Source organism: Cryptomeria japonica, chromosome 7 (genome assembly GCF_030272615.1).
Source record: "Cryptomeria japonica chromosome 7, Sugi_1.0, whole genome shotgun sequence".
NCBI classification, from domain to species: Eukaryota; Viridiplantae; Streptophyta; class Pinopsida; order Cupressales; family Cupressaceae; genus Cryptomeria; species Cryptomeria japonica.
Genome location: NC_081411.1, coordinates 709,496,153 through 709,502,521, shown reverse-complemented (window position 1 = coordinate 709,502,521; position 6,369 = coordinate 709,496,153).

Here is a 6,369-nt window from a genome sequence, read left to right as displayed (position 1 = left end):
TGAGACCAAAGGTGACATCGAGGTGCCCTTGAGGTACAAACATATATAAAAATAATGGGTACCCAAGGAACTTTCTCCAATAAACATTGATTTTTGTGTTAACAAGAGGATATATTTCATAACACCTTTGTCGTTACATGGTTTGGGCTTATTTTCCATGGAATACATAAAGGTCTGTTACAACAAAGTTGCTGAATTGATGGAGCATGTCGAACCTTATTACAATCACAAAAAATGGATGCAGATTGTTCGATATAAAAAAAGTATGCATAGGTATGCACTTTCAACAAATTATATACAATAGAAAGATAATGATCAAAGTAAATGAGTATCTATATACATTGATGGAAGGCCAAAAGCAACAAGGAATATTGCAGGTTTTATAAATAGTACGCAACTTGGGTCAACTGATAAGAAACCCAATTGCATATTTGAGGCGCATGAGGGAAATCATGTATTCGTATGTGCGATAAAATCAATAAGTGCAGGGGAAGAGCTGCTAATTGATTGCAATTTGAATTGTATAGATACAAACAAAGTTACTATCATGGGGGTGGCATGTACTATATACCATTTAAACCAACCTCCAGTTAATGACTCCAATATACCATTTTATTATTCAGTTTTTTTCCTAAGTCTACTAGTTTCATTTTGCTAACGTTTTTATATTTTTTCTTTGTCAAAGGGTGACATGGATTTGTCACATAGCAGAGACAGGGATGTAGGTCCCAACACTTCTACTGTGTAGGTAAACCTCATTGTAATTGTACAAATTAGATAGAAGCAAATTGTTACATTATTATGTTCTTTTCTTGAGTGTTTTGGAGTAATTTTGATAGTGTTAATAGTATTCTTGTCACAGATGGATATTCGGGGAAAGGGAAAGGGACCTACAGTACCTCAACATCTCTATAGGGATGTGGACTCAATAGTATTATGCAATGATGACATCGCATTTACCACAAACCCTATAGAAATGATGAAAAATTTTGTTAGAAAAATTAATAGAGAGATTCTTTCTTTGGCATCCATGAGCCCTCAGACCGATGAAATAAAAGAGAGGGTGTAGCAATTGATGTAGACAACACAAAACTTTCAAGTAAGCAGTAATGAAAGCTTTAATTATAACAAAAGTTTAATAATGGTTTATATTTTATTCTCTTTTATGTCATTAACTAAAATATGTATGTGTTGTTTTTATAGGATTTTATGCATCCTCATCAACCTGATGGACATGATCAGGGTATTGCAGGCATTTCAAGTGATGACCATGTTATATACATTAAAACTACTCCTTTGGACTTGCGAACTTCTTTTTTTAATGCTAGTGTTATTGATAATATAATTATTATGTAGTTTATGTAGAGGGATCTAGTTGATTCTCTTCATGATTGATCATTCATACCTTAGGGAAAAAACCCCCTTACACATCCCTTCACTTGTTCTCAACAAACCCCCAACACATCCTCTTTCTAGATCATTATCTTGGATCAACCTCTCACTTCATCACTTATAATTTTTGAGAGCTTCATACTATGATTTTTTCTTCACTTTCAACTCATATCTCACTATATGATACTCTCTCATTTTAAATCTCATCACATTCTACTTGAGCTCACATTCTACTTGAGCTCGATTTCCAACAAGACAAGTTACATGTTCAAGAAACTCCATGTTAGCCTTAACATTGTCAAAATACCAAGTATTTGAACCATCATACCTTAACATATACTTACTCCTATCCTCCAAGAGTGTTCTTTCACTATCCTCATCTCATTAATGTCTACTCCAACTTCCCAAGTACTCATAATCTGCACTTACTCATAAAATCCTTACAAATTCTAAAACTGCAAAATAAGGAACCCAAACTACCATTCATTGTGACTGTCATGATCAAACAAGTAGATTGAAATTTTCTTGTCTTATCACTTTGAGAACCCATAACACATCATACTTGATACTGTCTCAGACATATTAGATCTTCAAACATAGTTTTCAACCCATAAACACTATACTCATGCCATTTTTAGTGCCTCAATACCTTAGGATCAATGCCCATCATACTGGGGAAGGCTATTTAGAGTTTTTTCCAACCTTATTTAATCAACATAGTCCTATTTCAACCCATTGGACATCACTCAACAAAACAATTTGGTTAAATGACGTCCCTAATAGGGAAAACTTTGTCTTAGTCCCCTAGGGCACTAGTTTTCTTGACATTTGTACAACCATTCAACATAAGAATAATTCAATATAAAAGATACTTGAGTTGACAATAGGAATCTAGAATTTGAGAATTTTTCAATCACTACATCAATGGATATTAGCAAACCCTTGTGACTGACCCAGAACTAAGGGTTTGGGACAATTTAGAGAAAAACAATTCAAACTCAATTAACGAGTTCCAAAACACAAAATTTTATTGATTTTATCAAACCATAATACATTACAATGTTCTTCAAGGTGTCTCCTTCCTTCTTCCTTTACACTTCCCTCTTGTCAAAAATTTACCTACCTTTGTCCTCCTTCATACAATTGTATCATTAATATTAGCATTGAACAATTAATAAAGGTTCATCTTTCTTTACAATTCTTAATAAAGGTTCATCCTTGTTTACAATTCTTGCAGTTTTCATATATTTAAAGTTTTGTATATTTAATGCATTATTCTTCATAAGTTGTCAATTTTCTTGTGTAAACGCCGCCTCATCCAAGGTTAGTCCCACCTGTATTGTCGACTGCAATGTCAGAAACATGCAACATGAAAACATCATCTACTGCACGTCATGTTGACCCGCCCATTGTTGGTTGATACCTCTTTTTCTCTCTCTTTTCATATGTGTTTATTTCCCTTGAAGCATTCTTTCTTGTGGGCATTTCATAGTGGATTCATTTTTTGTAGTAGGAGATGCACACGAGGATGTGCCAGAGGTGACTACTACTGATAGCATACCATCATTTCTTGGATCTTCTCATATTTCTAGTAGGGGGATGTTACAAGCCACATTGGTGGTGGGCGACGAAGAATTAATTCCCTTAAAAATACAAAAGGTTCCAGGTACTTTAAAATTATTATTATATATAGTTTAATTGTAATTTACTTACTGATCACTCATTTTAGACTAATAATCCTATGATTTTTTTTACAAGAAATGATATTTTTTATAAAAATCTTAATGACATTACATTGCAGATATTTGGGCCCACCATACGTAAAAGGTGGAACATCATATGTGACCTAACCCTAATCCACTATTTTGATTTCTCATCATTGCTAGAATAGTTTTTCTTTGATCCTTTTCTTGAACTATATCAAAGGTAGCTTTAGTTTATTTTTTAATCTAACAGGTTTTTTTTTGCTTTAAAGGTGGAATGGCAAAGAAAAAAAGTTAAAAGATGAACTCACAAACTGTATGGTTGGGTTGTTCGGAAATGACACATTCGACAAAACCAAGCTCCTTGAAAAAGATGGCACATATCTAAAGTATGTTAGGGACCAATACATGACACATTTAGAGAAGAACGTAAAGTACGAGCATCCCCCCATGATTCTAAAGAGGGAGTGGAAGGACTTGATTTTAGATGCGAAGGAGAGAATTGAAAGGAAAAAAGGAAATACACCACCAGACGACAGAAGAAGGTATGTGATACTATCAAGAATGTAATTATGTACTAATTACTCTTTATATTTATATAATCTAACATATTTTTAACTTTTCATAGATTGAGTAACACATCAAAGGCAACCAAGAGAAGATAAGAAAAGCACAGGCAACATAGACTTGGCTTTGGTGGTTATATGAAACTCGTCTCAAGAATTGTAAGAATTAGTAAATGAAATATCACATCAAAATATTTATACATTGAAACAAATTTTTTTTGATCAAACAATACAAGAAAAATTCATGATACTAAGCAAAAGTGCAGGGCTCTAAATTCAATAGAGCACCCACAAAAGATGACAAGAGAATTTCCTACCAGCAAGGCTATATAGCTATGGTTGAATGGCTACGAGAATTGAGTGGGCAAACACTAGATCCTGATGCATCTGTCACAAAGGTAAATAAGCTAAATGAAGATTATTTCAAATTGAATACTTTACCAATAATATATTTGATGTTAAGTTCCAACATAAAGTGACTATATTCTTTTTAAATAAGAAAGCAATGATAATAATGTGCATGACATTGGAATGCATCCTGTTAATCATGGAACACAACCTAGACATCAAGGTCTGGATGTGCATCCTAGTAGTGGAGGTATTCATTTTCTATTCAAATTTTTTTATGTAATTATTAATACAATTAAACATCTTAATTAAATTGTAATTAGTGTAGTAATTAATGTAACCTTTTTTGTTAATATTGTAGAGCATGTAGTTAGTGGTGACTAAGTGGATCATGATCTGGGTAGACAACATCTAGAACGTGATGTTCCCCAATCAGGTAAAGATGACCACTGTCATTCCTTTAAATAAATTTAATTGCAATTGGTGTATTGATTAATGTAACCTTTTGTATTTCAACTCCAGAGGATCTAGAGGGTGTTCAACATGTTGAGGTTGAGGCTAGACAAAATGATGTGGAAGATGATGTCGCCCCATTAGGTAAAGAGCACCATAATCATATTCTTTAAATTTATGAAATACTTATAACAATAATAAAAAATGTTTTGAATTTTACCCATTTCTTTGTTATTACAGTGGACCCCCCTTTGGTTCAGTATCTTCATCCTCTTTATAGGACTAGGCATACATCGAGATCACAAGCAGAAGGAAGAACAACTGAAGATGAGGGAAATGATGAATAAAATGATGCGCCACTTAGTTTTTACATAGCTTCAAAAAATATAAAAAATGATTGTAATCTACGTTATTTGATAATGACTAATTTTTATGTGTTAATGAATGTAATTATGTGCTAGTCAATGTTCATGAATAATATGTGTTAATGAATATTGATGAATGTTGTGTGTTAATGAATGTTATGTTTTAATGAACGTTATGTGATAATTTAATGAATGCTATATTTTAATAATGGATGAAAAAATGAATGAATGTTAGATGTTAACGGGGATTTTAGAGTGATGTTGGGGTGGGGGGGTAAATGAGCTTCCACCTTCACGTAGTTGGCCCTATTAAGTAGAGAATATTAAACTATTCTCAAAACAAAGAGAAGCCCAATAAAATAACACACTTTTCAATATTTCATTATGTCGCACAGTTAATCTTATTGAATAATGTATATTGAATCTTAATTGCAGGGTCCAATAGAGCCAACATGAACAACGACACCACAAGTTGCTGGGTATAATGAACTCCCATATTGTCTTGTATGTACACTAACACTATGAGTTGCTTCTAGTCCTAATATCCATGGTGCGAGTGAAAAAGTTGTGAATATGCCTCATCCTTGTAAGTTTTTTTATTAGTTGACATTTTCTTTAGGATTTTTTAATTTTTACTTATCATTTTATGTCTAACCACTTTTATATAGAATTTATTGTTCTAGTTTTTTACTATTTGCTAGACATTATTGATACAAGGAGTTGCATTGCATCTATTTTTTCATTTAGGTATTATAAAGGGTAGGTTGTATTTGTAAATGTCTCTTTGAGTTCATCCAAATTTTACTTTGTAATAGTCACAAGATAGCCATTTATGGTATACCCTGTCTTTTGTTGTAGACTTATGACTTTGTATTTCTTCTTCTAACAGTCAAAATAACTTTTCTTGAGCTATTATTTTGTGCCCATGTGCCTTCACAAGACTATGGAGATTTTTGTAAGCCCTTTTCCCTTTTTCTCTTTTTCTCTTTGAAGCTCTATATTGTATCATCTCTGATCTAATTCTAGGACTACAAACTTGTTGATGACTCTGTATCCATTGTCTGGCTTGTTATGAGATAATGTCTTTTCAACATACTCTATCCACTATATATTGTATTCTTTTGAAACTTCACATTCATTAAAACTAAAATGTTCTTTCATGAAGGCTAGTTTCATTGATTTTGAATGAAACTCTCCATCATATCCCTTGACTTGATTCATTACATGGATTGGTTGCTAACTGAGATTAGGCCTAGCTTGCATATGCATTTAATATTATAATTGATTGGATCTACATCTTTGTACTGTCCTTATCAACATCATAAATGTTACTAGGGCTCTTTCTTTTCATGAGAATCATTCATAATTTGGGTTGTCTTAAGGTTATAATTATCCTCTATGGCTAACATTTTTTTATTGGACTATTTTTATACCATTGAGGATTGCAATCTTTTGTTCTAAAATGATTTCTCCACTACCTTCTATTATCTTGAAAAAGTGTCTTGGAACAAACCTTTTAATTAAAGCATGGCCCCTATCATG